The following is a 27977-nucleotide window of genomic DNA, read 5'->3' on the forward strand; positions in this document are numbered from 1 at the left end:
GTCTGCCACAAAATGAACCTTTTTTTAGTTTTTATGTGTTGACTTTTGCATCAGTATGTAAACTTTTGTACATTTGTCTAAGCAATGATGCTCTGAACAAAGCGGAAAAGACAATGTTTGGCAGGAACATGTGCAGAATACTTTCTGGCGAGTTGGAAAATGAGAACGGTTTTCTTTTTTTCCTCGTCTCAAACTCTGGCTCAACATGAAATTATTGTAAGCAAACATCTTGTGACATGTATGGCTGAGCAGCACTGATTTCATCCTGCGTCTCCTTCTCTCTCGCAATGAATGGTTCCGATGAAAATGTGCAGTCCAAATAACAGCAGATGACAACTTTCTGCCGCTGTAAAATTCTGAAGGGATCAAGTACAAATTGCAGCTCACTACTGACTAGAATGACAGATTGCAGATAGGTTCCTACAGATGGAAGGCAGGCCAAATAACACACATTATTACGTGCTGCAGAATATTTTTTTAAATCGATAAAAGTCTGACACACACTGATTACCGAACAAAAAACAATGTCTTGATCTGGAAATGCATTTCAAGGAATCGAATGCCATCATGAAATATGCATCATGGTATTTTTTTATAATTTACTGCATAAAGTCGTTCCTAGCATTGATTAGAATTGTTCTTCTTTCTCCCAAATAATGAAATGTGTCTAATGAATAATAGAAACCGGCAGCGCTGCCTGTCCGATTATTGATTTACTGGGATTACTTTACCAGATTATTCTGCAATGGATCTAGCTAACAGATGCGGCTGAACATTGAATAATATTGGGTCACGAGAATATATATTACGCCGAATAATTTGATCTGATTTATGAACCTCAGTCAAAATGACAGCAGTGCTCTGTCTTGAAGATTGGTCAACATCATTAACCTCTTATACTTCACCTGCCTTACATTCATTATGCTCTTTTAGAGCTGACATGACAAATTGCAACAAGGAGGGTAATACTGCGACACAAGAATCATCTTAGCAGTGGCCACACTCTGGCCTATAGACACACACATTCAGAAAAACATACAACATTTTAAATATGAATGTTACACAATGACTATTTGAAACCCAAGCCTCTCTCCCGAGCCTTTATGATAGAAATTGAAATTTGTAATTGGTATCTTTGCTCCTGGCTACAATGCCATTACAGTACTGGAGTGCATTGAACATTTTTACACTTTAGATTTATGGCATTCATCAGACGCCCTTATCCAGAGTGACTTACAATCAGTAGTTACAGGGACAGTTCTTTCCCCGCCATGTATGCCTGACTGTAATGTTTTGTAATCTCCCTCATGAACAGCTGTACCTGTGCATTTTCAAGAGTTTGAGGAGGGAGAAAAGACTTCACTTCACAGGATAAAAAACTTATTTTCTATACTGAAATGCATTTTTTCCAAACTGAATGGGACAATGAAAAGATTTTTTGTATCAAGGACATCGTATTATCAAAATCCTTCAATAGAATCCCTCACAATTCCTCCAGAATTTCTAATGTAATTTATTGCAGTCTTACTCTGGTTTTACATGCAATAAAGTTTTAAAAACGCAGTTTATCAGTGACAATCATTTGGCTATAATCATTAGTTATAATGACATAACATTATAAGGGCCTTAGAGTCAGACACAAGGTCATTCACTGATAGAACCCCCGCAGGTGGAATTGAAGAAGTGAAGGAGGTGATTTTCACTTGGACACGCAGCTGCGCGCAAGGCGCAGCAGATACGGAATTAATCAAAAAGAGAAAGTATATGAAGATGGGCACCTTATTTCTGTGTTCAGGAGAAAGCCAATCATAATGCACTGAGCTGTGTGCCTCATCCATTTTGTTGAGACTGACGAGTTACCAGAAGTCAGGAAAAGAGCTACATATCATAAATCAAACTTGACAAGTCCTTCTGCTGAGATCTCAAGCACAACTTCTAATCCATCCATCCACCCTACCCCACCCGCCCCACTCCTCCTCCAAAAAAATAGACACCACCATAGCTAAGGGTGAACAGACAAGTTCAGACCAAACAAATTAGGCTCACAAGCGTCTCTTTTGGACCAAATATTAATTTGTCTTGCAGGAGCAAGAACCAGAAATGAGGAGGACATCCTTGAACAAATTTAGTAACGGTTGTAAATCTAAGAAAGCCTAACACTCAACCCTTCCTTATGCATTTGAACATTCTTTACCACTGTTATTCCCTTATAATATATTTCTGTGAGAGCATCTCTGCTGCAGTCACATCGGAGCACTAGAGGCCCCCTGCTACTGTCCATTATGGAGGTGTCAAAGTCCTACGGGAGAAATGTCTCATTACACTGAATTATTAACTATGATAATGTGTTATGTACACACTGGCAAACATTTTTCTTATGCTAAGACGTAAAAAATGAAAGAAAAATCACTTTGTAAAGAGAGAAATAGTTTCAGTCACTGCAACAGGTGGAACAGGGGCAGTGGTGGCCTAGTGGGTAAGGAAACGGACCCATAATCAGAACGTTGTCGGTTCAATCCCGAACCTCCAAGGTGCCACTTGGCAAGGTGTCATTACTGAGAAAAAGCACAGTTCTCACACACTGCTTTTTCATGGCTGCCCACTGGTCAATAAGGGTGATGGGTTAAAAGCAGAGGACACATTTTGTTGTGTGCACCGTGTACTGTGCTGTGTTTCACAATGACAATCACTTCACTTTCACTGTTCCACACTGTGTCAGCATTATTCAAACACTGAATCCTTTTTACCACAGTTGAATGATTGTCATTAACATTATGACAGTGTGATGTACGTAAAAAAATGTAAGTGTTGATTTGACTATCAGTTAGTCCAGTCCAGATGGTTGCCTAGTGTGTAGTGAGTTCAAAGTGTGCATGATTGGTTGGCAGGTGCAGTGTCCATTCACACTGTGAGTGATCTTGATGTACGGGCACATAGGTGAGCGGTTCACACAGTTGAATGTAGTTTCACTTGCAGGAGCTTCATGTAATCTAGTCATTATTCCAAAAGCATGCTTCTTCTAATGATCACCAAGCTATTGTGTAGTTCTACGCGCTCTGCACCAGCTCATGCAGAGCAGGGCACCTCCGGGAGAACTGATGAAGTCAGGCAAGCAATTATCTTCCCAGATGTTTCACTGTAGAATGTTAAAAGAGCGCTAACCAAGCAGTGAGAATAAACAAATGAGACCCCCCCCTCACTAACAAATCCCTCTGAAAAGGGTCTGGAGGAGAAACATTTAGTGTTTGGTTCACCAGAGATCACAGCTGTCACATTAGAAACAGGCAGAACAAAACGACCCTTTTCACAAAGCTCTAAGCTCACAGGAGAGGTGACTGTGCTGAAACAAATGTTCACACATCTGCAAAATCTTCAATTATCAACTACGTATTAATAACTACTTATTGAAGACTATTTCTGTGAGCCAAATATGAAAAATCAATGGCAATAACTGGTCAAATGTCATTTAAAGTAAACTGATTTTTTGTTTTAATATAAGGTGGTAGTAGCCTAGTGGGCTAGGGTGGTAGTAGCCTAGTGGGTAACACACTCGCCTATGAACCAGAAGACCCAGGTTCAAATCCCGCTTACTACCATTGTGTCCCTGAGCAAGACACTTAACCCTAAGTTGCTCCAGGGGGACTGTCCCTGTAACTACTGATTGTAAGTCGCTCTGGATAAGGGCGTCTGATAAATGCTGTAAATGTAAATGTAACCTGGAAGTTGCGAATTAAAGACTTCTTGACTCAATTCAAAACATTACATGTTGTTAGCTTTTCAGTGTTACTGTGACAGAATACGTTAAGAGTTATGGGATAAGAGTTAAGATGGGATTTTACATGTATTAATTTCCTGCTTTGATTCTCAAACTGTGGTTCATGAGGTTAATGCCCCATCAATTATGGAGTTAATGTATTGAATAAGACATCTTAAAATCACAATTTACATTTTCATTTCCTAAAAATAAATGCATATCCTCAGTGAAGCTAAGGCCGGCATTCTGTGTGTGTGTATAAGAAGCAGTGACAGATATTAACTATATCTAGACAAATATGACTCAGATATAGTTAACTGCAGCCCTTTACATCATAGAGAGCTGAAACCATTCTCTCCAGCCTTGACTTGGGGCAGTGGTGGCTTGGCGGGTAAGGTTGCCGGTTCGAATCCCGATCCGCCAAGGTCCACTGAGCAAAGAACCGTCCTCACACACTGCTCCATGGGCGCCTGTAGGGCGTCTACAGCTCACTAATGGTGATGGGTTAAAAGCAGGGGTTATCACAATGACAATCACTTCACTTTCACTCTGTCCCTGTATAGACACTTCCGTAATTAAAACCCATTCTCCTGATCCCCTGCTCTCTAATTTACTGACTTGTGAAAACAAAGCCGGCAACGTCTGTTTCTGTACATCAGCATGCTACACATTATTGATCTTCTGTGAATTAAGCCACAACCTGAAAAGACAAAAACAGTAGTAAAGACTACTCAGCACCAAGATGTTGAACATCTATTTAACAACATTATTGATTACAGTCAATATGGGATATTAATATGGGCATGAATCACTTTTTAAAAATGTAAAATAAATGGCATTGATCAGAAGAACTGCAATCTCACCCGTACCGTACAAGAAATAGTTACAGTTCATTCCTAGAAAAAAATAATGGTATAGTATAAGAAATACAATAAAAAAAGAAAAAAGCAATAGGACCATATTTTCAAATGCAGCTCAGACACACATTGCCTGAAAGTTTTTGACTAAAACCTGACTGAAACTATTCAGAGAGAGGCCTTTCCCAACGCAATGTTACTGCTGTAATAATAGCTTTAGCCTCTACTAATTGACATCATGCTGTGAGTAAGTGCCTAAAAAAGGTCAGTGTGTCTTTTATTGAACACATGTGCAATCCTTGCCGGAAAGGTCACATCCCACCTTTGAGAGACAAAAGTGCTTTAAATGGCCCTTGGACGAGCACATCTCAAGTGTGTTTTTAAAAAAAAAAATGTTTTCAAAATGCATTTCTGTGTGAATGTTGGAGTCACAAAGGTGTTTCCAGAAGAATGAGACAAAAATTTGAGCATTTATGCACAAGGCTAATGAGGCTGCGCCTCCACCGCATGTCACAGGCTGTAAAGTAGAAGCTCACTTGTTGTTCACAAAAATATGCACAGATCTAAGCTAGAGGAAAACCTGTAATTAGCTCAGTAATTCACCAGGTTTATTCACCAATTTCAGAATCATACATTAGTCAATTTACAATAGGTTTGTCAATATCTATTTAAGGTTTGGGTCACATGACCAGTTCAAGTTGAAAGGTAACAGTACACAAAAATTACAATATGTATGATCAGTCACAGTTTGGTTCGGTGCAGTTTGTTTTCAGTTTTCAATTATTTTTCAGTTATTATACTGAAATTATACGACCATTTGGCACCATATCACTACTTGTTTCCCATAATTACCTCTCAATTGTGTCCATTCCAAAGTATTGAGTTTCCCTTAACTTAAGCCCTAAATGAGAGAATCTGGCCTTATGTTCTAGTGTTGATTAGCTGTGAATCTGTCAGCCCATGATATGCCTTGATGAAAAGACGTCACAACACCAAGGAAGGAGAGGAGCAGGTGCAGGTGGAATACCAACAGTTTTATTGAATTACTTGCACAAACAAACATAGTGCTCTCTACTTTGGAAAAGGGGAAGTGGAAGGCTCAGTCTCACGGGGACACTCCACACTTGTACCAACCACACACAACTAGACACCAAGACCACTGAGTTACACAAACCAAGTCTGTTTTACCAGTAGTGCTTCTTCCTTCCTTGACTGATGCAATTTTTTTTAGTTTAATTTATTCCATCAGTACATTAATGGTGGGGCTTGGCAAAAATGTCCTCATACATAAACATAAGCTTATTTTACTCAAATCCACATAAAAGACCAGAGCTGCCACGATGTGTTATAAGCTTGCTCCATGGTCACAGTTCCTTATGACTTGTGTATCAGCCAGGTCCACACCCTCCTCCGACACGCATGAAGACACCAGCCTCCAGACAGTAGTTAGCCTTTACAGGCAGCACTGACCCAGATGGGGGTTCACGCCCTGCTGACTACATTCATCCATCACTTGTTCCAGTTCCACCAGCTAGTACCCAGCAACTGGTCAGGCCAGTGTGCACACAGTGTTCAGTTCTCATGATAGACCCTTGTTTAAACATCCTTGAATTATACTGATTACTGTGATATGTGATTTTACCTGTTATTTACACATCAGTAAAATTACTTATTCAATTTAAAATGGAAAAATATGTCTCTCAATTAAACCAAAAATACATTTATATAAACAAAACTTTGGACATCATATCCATTATTTTTATTGAAAGAACATTTATATATTAGTTGACTTATTTTTTTTCAGAACACAACATTGTTGGTATGCATTGCATATCAAAGCAAAATATCCAAGGTTAATATGGTGTGTCTAATGGGTTCAGTCCAATGTGAGTGCCAGTGAAAATCTCATTAGAAATCAATTTAATACCATATTAAGGATGTTATAAATTTTTTTTTTTAAAAAAGTCACATTTTGGCAACTTCATGTGACTAGTCAGACATTGAATCACAGGGGACAACCACAGACCTCCCCATCTACCTGAGATATTAAAGCAAAAGTCAAGTGTCTTCACTTAAAGAGTGAAATACAGAATAGGAACCTACACTACCAGTTAAAGGTTTGGACACATCAAGTCTGTGGTAATTTTGGAGACTAAGATGGAGCCATTTTGTAGAATACAATGCAAGAAACATTTAGTATTTGTTTGTATTTTGGAGAAAGTGTTTGATGAATCTGTTTTTTTTTTCCAGAGTCACCTCTTTTTACCTTTTTGACTCTTGTCATCGTCAAAAGCTGCTTGATGACATGCTCATTAATATGAGTGAATGTTAAGAAATGTTCAGCATAAAAGCTCCCTGGAGAGACTCAAATGTTTTTGTATGATATTTTTGTTTGTTTATTACATAACCTCTTGTGCGCTATTTCATGTTCCATAAGTCACTGATGTTGAAAACACTTGGTGTTTTTAGTTTAGTTTTTGATGATAAGGAAAAAAGTTCTGAGGAGTAAAAGCAATAAAAAAAAAAAAACACAACTGAATCCTTAACATTAAGCAAAATATCAACTTGTCCAAATTGCTTAGGAGAAAATGAAGAATAATGCCCCCCCCGGACTAATAGTCCTAATTCAGCATCTGCATTTCTGGCCAAAAATTTTAACATGTTTCATTGATGGTTTTTCAGGACACAGTCATCAATACAATTATTCATGTAAACTGTAAAAACTAAACTAAATCAGAATGACTACATGCACAGATAGATAAATGCGGAAAATCAATTAAAATGGCAGCACCGTCTCCAATCAGACTAAATGATGTAGGATTGTGTGTGTGTGTGTGTGGTGTGTATGTATGTGCAGGGGGAGTATTGCCATTTGCTTCTGCTCAGATACACTCTTTGATATGCACTTATAACATTAAAAAAGGGTCCCTTTTGAAATATTCTCTTTGAAAATAAATTTTTTTTGAGTGGCGGGACATCAAAGAAGACAAAACTGCATGTGTATTGTAATTGGGTTGAAATTCAATATCTCACTTTGTCACCTGTGACTAATAGGACGCATGGTACGAGAAGCAAAGCATGACAAATTCCCAGGGCTGCTGACTGCAGCAGCCCGCGTGGCATTAGTCTGCAGGTGCTATCAGCTCTCCGCCTCTCCTGTGTGCACTTAGCCCACCGTCAGTCAAGGAACACACCAAATGAAATTAGCATTGTTTTAACCGGGTGCCACCATCCCACAAGCGATGTGTGAAATTAGATATCAATTCACTGTTGCGTTGCTTTGTTTTTCAAATTGCCAAAAATGTCAATTTGGCTGAAATTAATGAACTGCCTGGTGTATTTCAGAGAGTACGGAAGAGTTCAGAAATTCTCAAACCTCCGGCAGGAACAGTGAAGAGTGTCTGAACACTAATGACTGATTTGTATTCAGCGAAAGAGATGTCGGGAATGGGGAAGGGGGCTGGAGCGGCACTGTATTTCCTTAAAGACTTGCCTCAATCACAACTCACCCAGTCCCAGTGTGAAAGACCAATCCCGCCCAGACATGAGAAACAATCACTTTCCAAACAGCTAATAAGACTTCTGTTTTGAAGTTCCAAATGACTTGAATGATTTTGCTCTGTGTAATAATTGCACATATTGTGTTATTGGTGTGGGGGCCAGTTGAGTGTGACGTGGGAATGTGCTGCTTTTGATTTAAATCACAGTATCTTATGGCAGTGTTGGAAAACGGCTTTCAGCCACATAAACAGCACAGTGGAAGCAGTCACTGTTTTATGTGTCAAAACTTTACGTGCCATTATTATACTCAGGGATATAATTCTTATTACAGGTCTTTATATTGTCTCAAAATCTGAATGATCCCACAAAGATGACAATAATAATTTCAATAGAGGTTTATTGTCAGTACAACAGTATACACAGTATAAAGTATACAGTATACAGACCCCCATAGTGCAATTGTAAGAGAAAGAAAAATAATATATTTGTATATACACTCTAAATTAAACTATACTAACTAAAACCAAAATGTAAATTCTGTACAGATCTCTATAGAAGAAAAGTTAAACTTTTCTGTACAATGAACAGTACAAGCAAGACAACATCATGTAGGATGCTTGTAGGTGGAAATTTACGTGAACTGTCTCCTAACCAAGGTCCAAACAGGCATTTCAATATAAGACAGTGAGGGCAATAAAGTGATGAAATTCTGTGTACACATGTGAACTTTTAAATATTGATGCTATGCACCAAACAGAACCAATACCATGAAAGAAATAACAGAATATTTTAAATGCTGCACTCTGTTCAGATAATTGTGGGCATGTTTGTGTAATGAGCCAAAGATTCAACCAATTCAAATTCCTTAAAGTGAAATGATAATTTGTTGAAAAAAATTCATTCAGACCCAAAAGCAAAAACAGCTATAAAGCAATGATCTTTTTTCTTCAGCACAGTTTCTTCTTCAAATGACTGTAGTTAAAGCCAAGCTCAAGCTCTTAGTGGGAAACATGTAATGCAGTTCAAAAACCAAAAAGCCAAGATTGCGCAGTAACCACAGCCAATTAGCATTATGTCACATCAGCTTGAGAAGTATCCAAAGGAGCTAACTGAAGCGAAATCGATTGTTAGGACTGTAATGATTAAGACCTTGTGTTGCGGTTTCCAAAGACAGAATTGCAATGCAGCTGCTATCATTATGTTACCATAAAATCAACTTTTTTATGAAATCTGTATTATATTTAGTTATTTTATTTGGGATATAAGACCTGGTGCTGGCAAGCATGTTTTGCTTGGTCTCAAAATTTCTACAGCAAAGAATTTGCATTTGTGATGTAAAAGGGGTAAAAGACACTAACATGAGATTAACAAACACTCCCCATATGAACAACAATGTGACAATCAGTCCCATTAACTTACAACTGCATGTCACGTGACTAGATTTTGAATCATGTGATGAATGATGGCGAACATTGCAGCCATGGTTTGAGGAAAGCAGGCTTATCCGATCAGAAACATTGCTCTTTTCCAGTAAAATAAAAACCTGACGGTGACCCTCTTATGTTTCAGCTCAGGGCAGTGGTGGCCTAGCGTGTGTCCCCACACACTACTCCCCGGGCGCCTTTCATGGCTCCCCACTGCTCACCAAGGGTGATGGGTAGGAAGCAAGGGACACATTGCGTTGTGCACCGTGTGCTGTGCTGCAGTGTTTCAGAATGACAATTCACTTCACTTTCACTCTTCATGCCAACTTTGAAACGTAACAGAAAACAAAGGTGACAGTGATGAAGACACTTTAGACTTTCTGGAACTCAATGCAGCTGAGCTGCCAAAGGAATTACTGCTGTTTCCATATGGCTGCAGCAACTGAGGACTCAGAAGTGCTGCGCCTAGTTAAACATCACTCTGACAAGGCTTTCACAGTCTGTTTAATATAATGAGGTTTGCATCTAGTGGTTGACCGACTGATTGATTGATTGATGTCTCACTTGTGGGACATCAACAAACCGGGCAACATAAAGTAAAAAAAAAAAAATGGGACAGGGGCTGTGCAAGACAAACAGTGCAGGAGTAATAAGAGAACATCAAACAATTACAACAAAGAAGACAAACAGCGCTAAAAACCAGTGAAATAAGCAATTAATGTGCAGAGTAACAAATATGCAAAATGATACAGATATGTCTGTTCATTATCTGTTTTAAATATGTTTTCTACAAACTTGTCATTTATGATGATTTTGTAAACTGCCAATCCTCTTGCAGATAAGGCAGCCACAACACTGATGAATTATAATGCTCATAATCGAATACATTAAATGTTCACTGAGCCTCATTTGATATTATCAGGGGGCAGTGGTGGCCTAGCGGTTAAGGAAGCGGCCCCGTAATCAGAAGGTTGCCGGTTCGAATCCCGATCCGCCAAGGTACCACTGAGGTGCCATTGAGCAAAGCACCGTCCCCACACACTGCTCCCCGGGCGCCGGTCATGGCTGCCCACTGCTCACTCAGGGTGATGGGTTAAATGCAGAGGACAAATTTCACTGTGTGCACCGTGTGCTGTGCTGCTGTGTATCACATGTGACAATCACTTCACTTTATTTTATTTTTATTATTTTTATTTTATCAGTAAACTGTTGTGCTGTATCAGGGTCGCCCACCCCACTCTCTTAATATCAGTTCTTTCAAAAATAGAACCAATGATAGATCGACACTTCATAGGTATTCGGAGCATGACTTTTCAACAATAGTTTCAATAATATATTTTGATGCAGATAGCGATCTTATGGTCTCAGGATCATAAAAACTCTTCGGTATCATTCAAGATACCACAAGGAAGACTAATTAATAAACAATCTACATACATTTTCTTATTACCAATAAATAACATTTTACAAATAGAAGTGCAAGTAAAAGTGTTTGTAGGCTGCCACCAGGTGAATGAGGTCTCTCTCTCACCCCTCCCTTTCCCAGCATTCACTAGAACCTGCATGGATGGTAAAACTTTGGCTCCAGCTCAAGGTTACTGTCTACAGAATAGTAAGAGCCAGAGGGCACTTCAACCCACTTCACTCTTATACCTATCGTGACCCTGACTGTGTCACGCACACCCATAAAACCACAACCTATTGTTCAATGTGACAATCAGAAGGATTCAAATGTTCAGAGGATTTTTAAGGTTTTCATATTCTTGAGTGAAGTGTTCATTGAACCAATCCTCTGCCTGCCATTGTTACAGTCAAACCTGACAGTGTTCAGTGGTTCTTTTTCACCAAGAAAAATGTGGTATCTATTGTTTTTTTTTTTTTACAGTTAATGGGATGACAAATTGGAATGATTCATAATTCCCACTGCATTTTGGATCAGAAGACCTTGTTAATTACAGTTTTTTTGCTTCGCTGGTAGCCCTGGGAGGAGGCTAGGACAGAGGAAATACTTTAGTTCTCTGTATATCTTATACATCATATTTGAGTTTGTTGAACAGGAAGAAAAACATTACGCAAGTTTAGGCAAAAAAAATCTAAATTAGGCAATTTTAGGCCAAAAAAATCTTAATCTATTCATATTTACTTATGAAAATTACATAATTGCATTAGGGCATCATCAAAACATTTTATTTAATATTATTTTTTAATTTAATTAATTTATTATTATTTAATATTTTATTCTATAATAATCGAAAACTATTACAACACTGTTCCACAACACATCTTGTATATGGCAAACCTAATTTCACCCCCCCCCCCCCCCCCCCCCCCCCCCCACCCAACAGAACAATCCCCTCTCACAGGGCCATGTGAATAAAGAATTCTGCAATAATTCTTAACAAATACACCTAAATGAATAGCAGTCATCAGAGCACAGAGGAAATTTCGCTTTACGCTACAATATTGGGCAGGCAATGAATAGCGCTTTATTCCAGGAAAATTTTTAGAAAAAAGAAATATTTGGAGTAGTGTACAGATTGTGGAATTCTTTCTAGGTCATTCTTTGAGGAAATGAAATGCTTTAGTTGCTGTGTTCCAATATTCAATGTCACAATGCCCATTCAGCCCATTCAGGTAGTTTCATTTGTCTTGCCAGTATTTGTGAAGTGAAATCTCTCTTCCCCCTAATTCTTTCATGACAATAAAATTCATTTTAGTGGTCAACACTGCTGCCTGGCAACAAGGACGCCTGATTCTGGCACTTATGTGTGTGTGTGTGTGTGTGTGTCATGAGTTGTCCATGCCAGTGCAGGATTGTCCCTTGGACTAGCTGTAACAATCCAGCTTCGCAACATCAAACAAATTGGAAAAAGTGGGTATGGAAAATAGATGAATGTAAAAATTACCCTCATAATGTATTTTTTCACTGTAAGAAATTTTCCTGTGACAACAGTATATACACAATCCAATAGATGACCTCTACACAGATTCTTAACAGCTTCACATAATGCATAATGCCCCATTTCCATATTATGAATGAGTTACATAGGGCAGTGGTGGCCTAGCGGTTAAGGTCCCTGGGCACCTGTCATGGCTGCCCACTCCTCAGTAAGGGTGATGGGTTAAAAGCAAAGGACATTTTGTTGTGTGCACCATGCGCTGTGCTATGTATCAAAATGACAAGCACTTCACTTTCATAGACCTTGAGTCCCTCAGATTAATATTTTTTCCCTCCGAGTGTCCTCAAACCGCGGTTCAGCCATTGAATTCAATTCTTCAATTCTTCCTCTGCTGGGGCTATTTTCTCCCTTCCCAGTCTAGACAAGTTTTGACACTGTATCTAAATTGCATCAGTGTACGTACCTTCTGGCGCGCCTGTCTCTGGCCGCACTGCCTTTGGTGTCCCTTTGAGGCTGCTCTGGATCGTTCCCCCATGTCCACTGACAGGTTAGGCCCAATTACCGTGGTAGTGGATACTGAAGACAAATGAACGACTGTAGTCTCTGGGAGAAAATTGGCCTTCAGCTGCGTCGAATGTTGCCGTAAACCAGAATAGTTCAGCATTTTGTTCAGCTGGGGTCAGTGATAATTAATTCATGCACTGGGCGAGCCGTATGAAAGACTACGTCCTATTTGTACGTTACAGTTCAATCGCTTCGTCCTGTACAAAACACGAACATAAAATCATCAGTGAAATTAACCAGCGCGAGCCTCCTCAGAGAGCATCCCTTATTTGAGGGTGATGAATAATTAACATGCTGTTCACTTTTATCTCTTTCATCACAGGGAAGGGCCACTTGTGGAGTTCATGCAGCTTGATCTAAGAAAGACTTCTTTCCATCTTTTTTCACTCAGTGAAATGGAAGATCTTGACAGACCCAATGCTTTGAGATGAAGGGTTGCCTTAAGGTTGCATATTATTTCACTCCTTTTTTTGGGGAACCCCCTATTTTATCTTTTACACCAAAATATCAAGGATGAATACAGAGATTTTTTTAAACTCTGATTGAAATGCCACACAATGAGAGAAAATGAAGGGCATTTGATTGCATATTCAATTCATGACATAAACTTGGTTCAGGTCTTATTAAAAGACACATTTCAAAACTTTATATGAAAGTTTTTGCCTTAAACTGGAAGTTCTCCAGAATCTTATTTTAGGATTTCACTGGATGCATGATCTAAAGATGAAGGGTCATAATTCAAATCTGTGAAATGTTACTACAGGTGAGTATGACTGAAATTAATTCCAAATAAATTAAATAAACATTAGCCAGTCAATTCCACAGATCATTGGTTATACGTATGTATCATTGACCTGAACTTTCCCAAAGTGAATATCACTACTCCACATATTCATTTCGTGTTTCTTAAAACACAAAGCCATGTGGAGTGCAGACCTCAATGTTGACTTCTATAGTGTGCAAATCTGAGGCTGTAGGTGGAAAATAACCTCAATGACTGAAGTGGAATAAAACCCACTTATGAATCAAGAGGAGAATGATGCATACAAGTAAGAGGAAATTGTGGTTATTGGCTTCATGGATCAGTTACAAAAACGCTTGCTATAAAAAAAGATCCTCCATCTATGGTGTATCTGGTGATCTGGAACATTTGGGATAGAGTTGCTGTACATTTTCTTTATTGCAAAGGCACTTAAAAGGTTTGGCTATGTCTGAATACTGAAATACTGTATTATTGCCGTATTATATTTTCATGTGATCAGCAGAAAGGTTTTTAAATGAAATAAAACTCTTCAACAGAGCTTTATAAATTGAGGAAAGATTAAATACAACATTATAAATTGCTTCAATTATTCAGAGAAGCCCATATTGTAGGCATAAAATGTTTAAAGCAATCAAATATTCAAAATTACATATTCACAATGCAAACAATGCAAAATGTCTATTCCTGGTTTATCCACATCTGAAATTTCATAGAAATGAATCCCAATTCATGTAAGTGAACTGACTATTAGGATTATGGTTTCTTATAATGTCACTATTGGCAGTTTATAGATGATTAGCTGCTGACTTACTGGTTATTTGTAGAGATAAATAAGTGGATAATGGTTATATGGTGCTTCCAGCTCTCTGTGGCCTTGCTTGAAGAAGGAAGTCTTCACTTAGGCTTGAGAACATGTATCCTGCATCAGTGATCCTTGTGTGGGGGTGTGCTGCGATTCCTTGGTCAGTGCAATTCAGATAAATGTCAATGGTTGTGGGTGCACTGGGGATTAGGAAGACAATAAACTGATTGTGGAGATTTGGGAATTTTGGGGGAGGTATGGAAAGCTGTGTGGGGATTTAAGGTGAAGACTAAGATCAGATGGCTATAAATTTGTCACACTTGTCTCCTTTCATTGTCCCACAGAGCTCAGCAAATCAGAACTGTGACCAAAAGAAAATAATACTGAAAACTGAGCACTGAGCCTGCTGTATTTAAAATGCAGGACCATGCACAGACCTTTGGTCCTCTCGCAGGCCAGTGTTTGTTTCTTTGGCTATTTTAAAGCATGTGGCTCGAAACCTGGTCAACAGGTTTCAGCAACGCATGGGTGCAGGCAGGAATAAATCATTTACATGTCACCGAGTCAATGTCTGAATCTGCATGAGGTAGGATGTACACTGTGGAACAAAGATACTCACAAGAGGTTCATCTGATGCCCTAATGTCATTGTTCTCCACTGACTGGTTGCTAGCATACCTATTTGAGCCTTCAAATTAGAAGCATTTAGTCATCTGTGCTGCAAGCGGGGAAGCATCTATTCTCAATTACCAGGCTGGAGATGTGTTTTCCTGATAGCAGCATGTGAATGATGTGTGTTATGATTAGATGATTGAAGCATTTTATATTCTAACTGGCGACACAAACAGTGACCAGCAGGTGGTAAGGATGAAAGTACATGATGCTTGTAAAGTGATTGTCACTTGTGATACACAGCAGCACAGCACACAGTGCACACAGTGAAATCAGTAAAATATAATCTGAACAACAACAAGTGAAGTGATAGTAATTGTGAAACACACATTAGGACATAGTGCACACAATGAAATGTGTCCTCTGCTTTTAACCAATCACATCATGAGCAGTAGGCAGAAATGAAAGGCGCCCGGAGAGCAGTGTTGATTATTTGTCAGTTTCCTTCCCCACTAGGCCACCACTGCCCCTTCAGAGCCTGTATTTTAATGCAAAACTTGGAAAGTCTTTGCTCTTGGGTCATGCAAGGGATCATTCCAGAGAGTTCACACTTCATGAATGCTTATAATCTAACTGCAGTTTTATGCAATTCCTTGAATTCATGTTCCAATTAGGTGGAAATGGCCTCAATGTCACAATAAATTGCTGTAACAGCAAAACTGGGTTTCCTAAATGTTTTCAACAGCATCCTACAAAACTAAATGAGGCATCAGTTAAACATACCATGACTTAGAAGAGCTAATAAACTGAGGCTGAGGGAGGATGCGACACCTCAGATGGGAGTAAATATACAAAAAAGGGACTCTACGCCCATAATATATTTATGATGAGTTTTTCCCAATATACCTATAAAACTTGTAATTGGGTTATACTTGCATTCACAGGTGGAGTGCCGGAGCTAGAAGACCAGTCTCCAGAACAATTGTCATCCTTTATGTTGAATGTACATGAATCAGTGTAGAGGTTTGAAGGCTTCCTCCTACTTTCAGCCTACTCATCCCTAAGCCTTCCTGAATCCGGATGTCCTCTGCAAACTGCAAGCCGCTCTGGTGGACGTCCTCCAAGAAGGACTGCAGCAGTGCTTTAGTGGCATGCTTACAGAACCAGAGCTAATTTAATGTAATTCTTCTGCCAGAATTGCAAAACATCTCAGAGAAAGGATGGGAACATTCTTAACACCAGTTAAGTCTGTTTTCAGTCATCCAGGACAGTCTTCCATGGGTTCTGCAAATGTCTGGTGTGTGCACCGTGTGCTGTGATGCAGTGTAACATAATGACTAATCACTTTCACTTCACACTTCACTTCAAAACATTATGTTTTTGAATGAGCTGTGGCTAGATTCATGTCTGTGCATAGTTTTATTAAGGCAGCAAACTGACATTGTGCATTTTACCAACAAAACCCACATATAAAATCATGGGCATGATAAAGTAATATAAAAACCGCATCTTTTTCTTCATAAGCACCATGATGCGACAGAGGAAGGAATTCTGCTTTTTTGGTAAAAGATTTGCGACTGGAATATAAGATGGTTTTCTTGGATTTCCTAATCTTCAATAGGTACATATATAGTGTACAATTAGGTGGGACGGGTCTGAAAACTGATCTGGTTCATATAAGAGCGACAGAGGATTCATGAATAAATTTGTTGTTTGCGGAAAATATATTCCTCTGCATAGACAAGCAGAAAAGTAATGCCTGCGGTTTGGTTTTAAATATCAAATTGTTTCATTTGAATATTTCAGTCAGTTGAACCTGAGATCTGATTTAAAATTCAAGTACTTGGATCTGTCTGATGGACTAAATTTTTACTTTTACTATTTTTTTTCTTTTACATAGAATCTATTTTAAAATCACATAGCTTATCACCGTTTTGGCACTCCTCTCAGCTTCTGTCATTTGTCACTTGTCACTTCCTCCATGGCAAGTGACAACACAACCTCACTGGATTAACACCACATCACACACATCGTGCATCAGGAGGAAATCATACACAGTGCTAAAGAACCAAAGTTGGTTTTCTGGGCCAATTTGGAAAAAAATGTTATTTTGTTATTGAATAGAATTTAAAGCGTAATGGTGCAAAAGTGTTCTCCAGAACATTTTATCATTCCCTCATCAACAGTCAGCCATTCAACAGACAGGAGCACTTAAGGACAACTCCAGCCACCAGACGGAGCCCATTGTTGTGGAGCCAGAGGAGGATCCAGGAAGATCCAGGGAAAATCATCTCAGACCCCTCACACCCTGGTCACAGACTTTATGACCTGCTGCCCTCTGGCAGACGTTATAGAAGCCTGCAGACCAGGACCACCTCCTAAACAGCTGAAACTGTCACACTGCGAAACACTCTGTTAATAGGATTTACATTTTTGCCTATTTATTGCACTCCACATTGTTTTCATCGATGTACATTCTTACATATATTTATACTCAGTAGACATATTATTTATAACCTTGTACAATAATACTTACACACATTCATGCACATTATTGTTGTTTTTTGTTGTTGTTGTTTTCTTTTATACTGTACTTGAGAGACACCATCTACTGGAATCAAATTCCTTCTATGTGCTTGCACTTACTTGGCCAATAAATACAATTCTGATTCTGAGGATAGAGAGGAGAGTTTCGGAGTGTTGAGTTAGAGAAAAGCCTTTTTTTTTGCGTGTTAGTGGTCAGTGTTGGTAGTTGTGTTTTCGTTGCGTAAACTGTATAGTCTCTCCTTTTATGGTGTGTTGTTCTCCTGTGTATTGTTGTTGTGTACAGCACTCTAGGTTTTGTTTGGTTGTTCACTGCTCACTGTAAATAAAAGCCCATTTTCACTTCCGCCTGGTACGTGTGTATTCCCTCCTCACACATCCCTCTACTTTGTTGTCATGTTTCCCAACCCCTAGACCGGGACATGACAAGTGGGGACTTGATCTGGGATTGTCTGGGATTCTTCATTTTCTGTTGTTGGCTGACTATCCATTTCTGTGCCAGTGGTGGTATTTGTGGACGTGCAACTCCAGTCGGTAGAGTGCTGCAGCTGGTTTGCTTTCAGGCCTTCCTTCGTGGCTCTTTTTTTATGTTATTATTTTGCCTTTCTTATTTTTGAAGTGACTCCGGGGGTAGTTATGCGGTCAGGCTGCTGCTTCAGTCTGAAGTACGCAGGGCTGACATTGCATGTTTAAAGTCACCTGCAACTGGTAAGCTTTGAAGCCTAGTTAGAGGGGTTGGTAAGGTTAGTAGGGACTGGATGGTTTTTGGGTGAGTGCCGTTCTGATGTTTTGGGGGTGTGAGGTAGTGTGAAGCTTGTGTTTTGTGTGACTAGGTGAGTGAGTTATGTACTGTAATCCAGTATGGAAGGTAACCTGTCAATGCTAGAGGAGGTTCTATTGTCATGCAGCACCATATTACTCGTATATTAAATCAGATGAATGATAATAATATTTAATTATTGGTCACTTTGTTCTGCAAGATGTCAATTCTATCTACAGACTGAAACTGGCTTTGGTTTCAAGGGTGTTCCCAGACGAAACTGCAACAACATAGCTGAAATATGTTTTCCCATTGTCTTACGTTCCAGAGATGACTTAGAAAGAAAATAGATTCGCTCCAGGCGATTTTTCTTTAGTTGTGATCTCAATTTTCAGTTAAATGACTTTTAATTCAGCTAAGCGCTTTCATTCTCTGAGAGTGTCAAGGCCTTCTGTGCTTTATGCTGCATTTACAGGCCAAGTGCGGGGGAAGAGCTGACGTAATCCGAAGACCAGGTACTACTGGGCCTCGCTGAAAAGACTTTCTATCTTATTCCAGCACGCCTGCGCTTAACCAACTGCTCTCTGTACAGAGTTCCTGTCCTACTAATGACTGCCCTTCTGCCCAGGAATTATTTGATGAAGACGTCCTCTAAGGCCTACTGCAAAGAGGGAGATGCAGGCTTACAGGGCAGACAGGTTAAGGAAAGAGCAGCCGTGCCAACTGAAAGGAGTCAATGAGTCTTCCCCGCTCTGCACTCCTGTCTGCCAAGCATATTGCCAAGCAATATGCTTTTCAACCCCCCAAGGAGTGATTAGAATAGTATGATTTGTGGAGGATTTCCAGTGCTTTTCAGCAAAGTGTGAGGCTTGTTTTTAGCACATGCCTTTCGGTCACATTTTATTTTAGTTGCTGCCCTAGAGGACTTGCCATCAATCAGGACCCACCATAAATAATCGTGGACATGGATAAATGAGTATTACAACCTACTGACTGTGTGTAACAAATGGTCCACATGCCAATAGCTGTATGTTTTAATACAATTAACAACCAACCAAAAAGAATCAGGTTTAGGTTTCTGGTCATATTTTAATAGGAGTTGAACATTCATTGTTCATGGTTTGAATTTCACATTGACTTTTTTGGGGAGCTCTGTTTCGCCCACTGGCATTCGCACACATACAAATAAGAGTCTGGTGTCAAAATTACTTAAAGGGTTACTGCAAAAACAATCTAATTTCATATTGGTACAATAACAACATAATAATAATGTGTTTATTGTTGGAGATGAATGTTTCCAAAAAATTAATGAAATAAGCAGATTTTAAAAAGGCATTGCCATAATTGTACTATACTAATCATTTCCGGAATTGTAATGTAGGAACACCAAAAAAAACTATAAACACCAAAGTGGACAAGCAAAGCTCTCCTGTAATTTTAACCATAATATCCAATACTACCATTTGGCAAATTAAATTTTAGACAAACTGATGATGATATAAATGATTGCCAGTGTTTATCATTATCTATTGTTCAACCATGCTACTTGATTAACAGTTATCATGTAGCACACCCTCCAACTTTCAGTTTTCTAGGTTTGTGTTATGCTCATCTCTGTGTTGTATATAGAACCCCAGTTAAAAAGATGACTTTTTTTGTCTCAGTTTTACCATTTGATATGTTCTATTTTGAATTTATGATTAATGAGAAAAACATTCTGTATTCTGCATTCAGTTTTTATTCACATTTTAACCAGAATCCCAACTGGTTTGGAACTGGGGTTGCAGTAAATCCTGGTTTCATTTTCACAATTCCAACATCTGTAATAGCTACGGTCACCACAACCCTGAATGACACTGAGCGTGATTTCAAAGAAAGCATATGTCAGTGTGGCTCATGTCATGTCACATTGCTTTAGAAACAAACGCTTTGATGTCCTGCCACAGGGTATGGGGACACGTGTTCACTGGCACAAAGTCCAGCACATCCAGGTATATTTACAGGGCATTTGCTAATTAAATAATATTTTATACCTAGAAGGAACTGCAGAATTTTATACCCAATAATACTCAATGTATGATCACACAGAAGTGTTTCAAAACTGCCAAACACACATGAACACAGAGAGGTTGTCAAGCCTCCCCCTGAGTTCTGCTTATCCTCTTTGTCCTACATAAGTTCTCAAGGGCCTACGGTTCTGTCTCAAAAAGCCCTCTAGATACTTATACTATTAAGGCAACTGGAAAATTCTGTGTTGTCTTGCGCATGCCCCAGATTTTTCACCAAGCTAACATGAAACCCCTCACCAGGCCTAAAAAATAACCTTGCCACTGGCTGGGTACCCTTTCTAAAACTACACAAGGAAGGAATATAATCCACTTTAATGTCAACATTAAATCCCCATTCTTCAATCCCCTATGTTGTAATGTAAGCATTCTTTTCCGTTTTAATCAGGCTACTGGATGTCCAAATTATTATGGCACAAAACAACCCTACAAAAAGAACCATAAACCCCTAAAGTTTGTGGTGGCCATCTCTTTCCAAAAACGTGGGGTACTGTGGGGGTACTGTCATGTTTACCGGGAATTTTTCCTATTTAAATGAGCGTCAACATCAGTGGGTGTTGAAGCATCAGCTGTTACACGCTTGTGTGAGTAAAAGGTGGAAACACTCCCACCTCTATGCGCCTTACCGAAAACTGAGTTAACCGTTTCCCTTTGCAATTGCTCTTTCTATCTGCCCCGTTCATCCAGTATGACACAATTCAGCACTGTGTGATGTTACAACTTTATATGTAATATATATTACAAGTCTCATTAACTGGCAGTTTCCATCTCACAGCATTTATAATGCTATTTAATTCAAAATTAACAAAGGAAGTGAAAGATTGAAACAGGATTCACCTCCTGGGGAATTGGGTAAACAAACATTTTAAAGTATGAAACATCTGAGAAAACAAACAGTGAGGTGCAATCAAAAGATAAGGCCACTGTTGCTGTGAACAGAGGTTCCTTTTACTGGACCAATAAAAAGTAGCATGCAAATGTCCAAGGCAATAGATGGTGAAAGATGTAAGCATTTTAAAGCATTTTTGATTCTGTTGTAGACTAAATTAAGTAATGAGGGAAAATAGTCAGTTCTAAATAAGAACTTGCTAAAATGTGTCAGTGGAGTAATATACTGTAAATTATACGCTTACATGAGCACATGTAAGCACATGTAAGCAACAAAAATTTCGGCCTGTCTCTCAGACATATCAGCATGGATGTCTGAGCGACACCTCCAACTCAACCTGTCCAAAACCGAGATTCCGATCTTTCCGGGCAACAATTCCCCTCAGCAAAACCTTTCAATTCAAATTGGCTCGCTACTGTTAACACCCACAGCATCTGCAAAAAGCCTTGGAGTTTGGATAGATGACAAACTGAGTTTGAACCATCACGTTGCTGCGATCTCCAGATTTTCTTTCTCTCGCAACAGGCTACGCAGCTCCTCGTCCAGGCAATGGTCATCTCCAAACTCGACTATTGTAACTCTCTCCTGGCTGGAGCCTCTGCAGTCACCATAAAACCACTCCAGATGATCCAAAATATGGCAGCCCGTCTCATCTTCAATCAGCCAAAATACACCCATGTTACACCTCGTCTTACCTCTCTCCACTGGCTCCCGGTAGCTGCTCACATTGAGTTCAAATCCTTGATGCTGCCTACAGGGCTGTAAATGGAACTGCACCCTCCAATATCAATACTATACTACCTAGCTACACTCCTGCATGCCCTCTCAGATCAGCAAACGAAAGGAGACTAAAAATTCCTTCTTCACTGGGTCTACGATTCCAATCATCTCTGTTCTCCGTTGTTGTCCCTGGCTGGTGGAACAACCTGCCCTCCTCCAGACGACTAGCTGAGACTATCACCACTTGTTTAAATGTATTATAGACAAATCTAACACTTACACACGCACATGCGTACACATTGCACAAACAATACAAGAATGTATAAATACATTATAATGTTTCTTCGTCTAGCACCTAACAATCTCTGAGCATGCTCCTCGCTGACAAGTTGAGCCTTATCAGGGCTCTTAGTTTGTAAACTCAATATTCTATAGAAATCGAACGAGAATTGCTGGTGTCTTCCTCTTGTAAGTCGCTTTGGATAAAAGCGTCTGCTAAATAAAGTAAAGTAAAGTAAAGTAAAGTAAAGCACATAAATTAATAAAAATGCTCAAAAATCCAGCAGTCTCAGGTGGGACCTGTTAGGACCTGTTGATCAGCTGTATGAGCGGCAGCTGATTTACAGCATTTATCAGACGCCCTTAACCAGAGGGACTTTATACAGAGCTGCATGAGCCCAGCCGCTGGGCATCACAGGATCGCTTTTAAATGGGAAAAGAAGGTTTTATTCTCAGGCTGATAACCATCATATCTCCTGTTGTACTGTGGGATTGTGAATACACCTTTTTGAAGAGGAAGGTTAATTCTGGTCCTGGCCTATTGTATTTTTCATATTTCACCAAAATTTGTCCCATCACAGAGGGCTCACCTGCCCTAAATTTCTTTGTCCAATAATTCCTTTGTGTTGGGCTAGCTCCTGCTCATCATTTGTCAACAGACCAAAAGTCGACAGTTTGCTTGGAAGTCGCTCCTGTTTTATATTCTATTCACTTGGATTTCAGCGGACTCCTTATTTTGGACCAAAAATAATATCCTGGATTCTATTTCCCAAAATATTGATACACGACTTCTTATCCTGATAATTTCCGAATGTTGGTAAAAAGGATAACACTGGTTTAAAACCCATTTTGACTTGATATTAGTGGTCAATTTAAGAATTGTAATGTTTCTCACAGGACAAATTAGTATGGGCCTTTTGGTTGGATAAACTACATTTTCTGTTTTTCCCACAGTGAATTAACAGAAGTTACTGAATAAATTGTAGTTCTGTAAGAAATAATATAATGGAAATGCAAGGAAAGGAAACCAACTCCTTCTATCTGAAATCATGTTTACATGTTTTTTGCTTCTTAAATCAGAGCAAAAGGAACCACTCAATAACAGAGTTGTTGTTTCTGAAAATCAAACCCACACATTGAGGCTGATTTACTTCAAAACCCATTGCCTCTTAAATCAAAGACTTTGCTATTTGTGTATGAAAAGAACGTGAGCACAAACAGAGAAAGAGAGTGAGGATGGGTAGAGCTTGAAAGAGCAAAGCAAATGCAGGCACAATTTTACAGAAGAAACGCACCGTCAAACACCCACCAAGTCCTTACAAATCTTATCCAAGTTTCAATCATGGAGGTCTTGCATTATATTCCTCACTTAGTTTCAACCTGCCATTTACATTGGCTATGAGGAAACTTAGCCGAGTCTGTTTCATTCTTTAACAGCTGCCACTTCGTTATATGAAGCTCATAAGGTTTTTGCTCTTTGCATCATCAACTGTACAATTCTGAATTGCAGCATAGCAATACTTCTCACAATAATGGCTCTGTGGTGCCTTATTACACTGTTTACAGTGGCAACATCACAGGTTGCTGCATCATAGAAGCTGAATCTGTAGGTGTAGGACAAAAGCAGTTTTAAATTCAGTTTTCAAGAAGTTAGAAGACAAGTCATAAATAAATCACAGGTAAGAAACTAGGCAAAAAAAGTATGATGATAATTTTCTGTGTGCCTTTTTATATTCTGAAATGGTCCTCATTTGGGTTTAATTGCGAAGGCGAATCATACCATATAGGGTCTTGAAATCTGTAGCAGTAGTCACATGATGCAAATCCTCAACACAACAGGCAATCAAGATACAAACAAGCACACTCAACTATGGAGGTCACATGATAATTCTTACCCCCAGCAGAACAAGGAAAATGTTTCAGTCAATATCCAGTATGTACATCTATAAACATGCAACAAGTCTAACACTACTAAAATTATGCCTTGATGTGTGAAAACACCCTTACACTGAATAATGTTAATGTGGTAATTAACTGTATGTTCTGTGCAAATTATAAAAACATTAATAGTCCTATAGGGAATGTGTAAATCAATGTGTTTTTTCAATTGATTTAGTTGATAATTAACCTATAGCAACCTCAAGTTCACTACAGTGTGAAAAAGCATATAGATCTGAAATGAAGAGCATAACCTGTCATGCAGAGGGAAAGGTGTGAAGGCAACAAAAGTTTTTATTCTCAAAAACCAAAACAACACATGCAAAACATAACATGCAAGGTCAAAATCTCAATATTGAAGATTGGACCCCCGCAGCAGGGTGCAGTTGGGCATCACATAACCTGTGTCTTACTACCTTTCTTCTATGCTTCCATTTTCATGCTGGGTTGGTAATTCTTCTGATTTGTGTATGTGTAGTCATGAGTGTTTTTATGGTAATCATTTTATATAACTGAATCCCAGTGGGACTCGGAAGGCCCAGTTTGGTACCTTTAAACACCTGGTTCAGCTGGTGAGCTAATTACCAAAGCCTTCAGGGGTCCAGGCAGCTGCACTGGACCACAACACGGCAGACACAGAGGAACCCTGCTGTTGGAAAAATGTGCTTGCATGTCAGGTGATTGGTCTCTGGTGGCTGGCATATTTAAAGAAAGATTATATTTATTTCTATTCTAGTAATAATAATACACCGAGTGGTTTGCATTGCTCCCTCACATGCATGCGCATGAATGTGAACCATCGATGGGTCAAGACGTGGGTTGTTGCTCCCTGGGACTCTAAACTGGAACAGATAAATTGTATGGATGGGAATCAAGTTGTCCAAACCACAAAATTACATATATGTAAGCTATGAGTTGATCAATGTGGTCATTGTAGTGTGGGATGAACATGGGATGAAGTGCTATCTTATTCCACTCCTAAGCTTGTGTGCTGCAGTCTGGCAATTTAATTTCTTAAACCCATATCCCTAACTGATGCAACATACTCCTCAGAGAAGAGACAGAATCGTCCAAATCTTAATGGACGTTGGAACATTACCATTAAGACCAGGATGTAGAACCCTGCAGGTTTTCGACATTCGTGCCCAGCCCCATGCCTTGCGGAACATGGGGCTCAGCTTTGGTTCTGCACAACAGGCCTGCAAATGGTTTCAAAGAGTAGATATTTAGGGGCAACATTCATCTTGCACAGCAGGAAATAGATCCTGGGCACAGGGGGGTAAAGTAGTGTAAATCAAAAGTAAAAAGGACCAAGAACGAGGACAGCCAACATGAAGAGCCTTCAAGCTAAAATAAAAACCTCATGTCTCTAAATAAAGGTCATATTTTCTTTTTTGTGCAAACATGAATATAATTTAGTTCAAACTATCAGTCAAACTACATTAAGTTGGCAGCTGAAGAGGAAATTAAGGTTTCAGCTAAATGAACCCTTCATGTTTGGTTTGTGCATATTAAGTGTATTAAGTATGGACATTATGAAATACTGTTTTTTTCCAGAAGTTCCATAAATTATAGTCATTATTTTAATAGTGATCTCAATAGTCAAATCTGGACCGTTGAAGTTCAAGCAGCACATCTGACAGATGCGTCAGCCTCACAGTGTCGTTTAAAAGTCTAACCTCGTTCCTCCCTCGGCAATCGCTTTCAATGTTTCCTCCCTGGCTAGCACTGAAAAAATATTGAATGTACACTCCAGTCCTCGCTTCCTGCTATCTGATCTGACATTAGGCCTTTTATGAGGTTACTTCCCACTCATCCCTCATTACACGGCCCTCTGTGGTACCATTATCACTGCAGATAAGGCTACAATAAACTGCACTCCGCTCGAAAGGTTTGCTGTTTATCAACTCCTTTCCAGTTCAAGCTGTATCTCCTCCTACCATCACAGCACATTTTGACCAGATCTTAAATTAATGTCTCTTCTTCCAGAAAAATGCAACAGCAGTGACAGCAGACAAGGCAATATGCTGCTGAAATTTGGAAGAATATATGTTTGTACAGCAAATGTTCTAGCTTGTGGTCATGAAGAGTTGTACTCTTCCTAGCTTGGGTGTGTTCATTTATTCCCTGCTGGACTGCTGTGTTAGAGAATGAAAATTGTCCCTTCGTCCATATCATAGAAAGATTCTTACTCCTATTTATGTATATGCTAGGGTGTGTGTGTGTGTGTGTGTGTGTGTGTGTGTATACACACCCTATATACACTGAACAATTGGCAAGGGACCTAAATCGGACTGTCTTTAATCAGACAGATTGATTGACTGGTCAGTCTGACATATTTCCGGGCTTGCTGACGTTTTTACATGGGCTTGCGTGGTAAATGAGTGGTCAGGTGATGCTTTTTCAATTAGCATGAGAATGGTTGCAAAATGGTTGAAACAGATTCTAGCCTCTGGCGATTGTGTTTTGTTTGCAGAAGCAATGAAAGCGATGTCTGGGATTTGGGAAAACTTTGACCATGAAGTTATTTGGGGCAGTGGTGGCCTAGCAGTTAAGGAAGCGGCCCCGTAATCAGAAGGTTCCCGATCTGCCAAGTTGCCACTGAGGTGCCACTGAGCAAAGCACTGTCCCCACACACTGCTCCCTGGGCGCCTTTCATGGCTGCCCACTGTTCACTCTGGGTGATGGGTTAAGTGCAGAGGACACATTTCACTGTGTGTGCTGTGCTGCTGTGTATCACAGGTGACAATCATTTCACTTAATTTTAAACATATAAACAACCCATTCTTGACATAAAGCAAAAGTGCTAAGTGCATGCGCATATTGAATAACTGGCGTGTTTTCGCTGAACCAGGAATAAGAAATGCTCGGCACTCATTCTGGCTGGAAACAAGAGCTTTTTATTTGTAAAAGCTGGTAGGCAGAGTCAACAATACAACACACCCACTTTTTGCTTTTAACAAGAATGTGGCTGCTCTTATTCCCCAGCACTGCGCACCACTGGCCTACAATAAACTTTGAAGTGAAGGGTTATCAGCCACACAGTTGTCATGCACGAACAAGACAGAGAAGAGACAGTGCGTGTCGGTAAAGACAAAAACCCCAGAGAAGGATGATGCCACGGAGGCAGGTGAGTCCCCAACCCCCCCCAGGTCGAGGGGTTTAGTGTGCTGGGACAGTGATGGTGGTCCCCCCGTGAAAGGCATCTCCCAACAGGTAAAAAGCATCAGGCTTACTAATGCAGTAGACAGCAGCTGAGTCGTTTCTTAGGTGCAAGAATTTGGCTATCATCTTAGACCTGAGCCTACTTCCATGCTTCACAACAGCTGTCAATGTTACAATCTCTCAGTGTCTTTAACACTTTAAAGTATTCAACCTTATGCTCACTTACTCAACACCTCCCGCATGCCAAACTATGATTTAACCTTCCTCACACAGAAACTGGGTCTATAATGTGCCGCAAATTTCAGTGAATAAAGAGACAATTTCCATGCTTGACTTAAAATTGTAAAATTGCAAAAATTCTTCATACCAACTGACAATTCTCACGGTCTTTGAAAAAATTCAAGTTTTGATACCATTTCAAATTGTCCATGTTCTTCTAA

The 27977-nt window shown here is 39.5% G+C and overlaps 1 protein-coding gene across 1 annotated transcript in view; it reads left to right on the top strand.

The window, feature by feature from the left end:
- LOC114792110 (cryptochrome-2-like) overlaps positions 1–27977 on the top strand; it is a 48498-nt gene that overhangs the window by 1417 nt on the left and 19104 nt on the right. The window lies entirely within an intron of this gene.

This window comes from Denticeps clupeoides, chromosome 6 (genome assembly GCF_900700375.1).
Source record: "Denticeps clupeoides chromosome 6, fDenClu1.1, whole genome shotgun sequence".
Classification (NCBI taxonomy): Eukaryota; Metazoa; Chordata; class Actinopteri; order Clupeiformes; family Denticipitidae; genus Denticeps; species Denticeps clupeoides.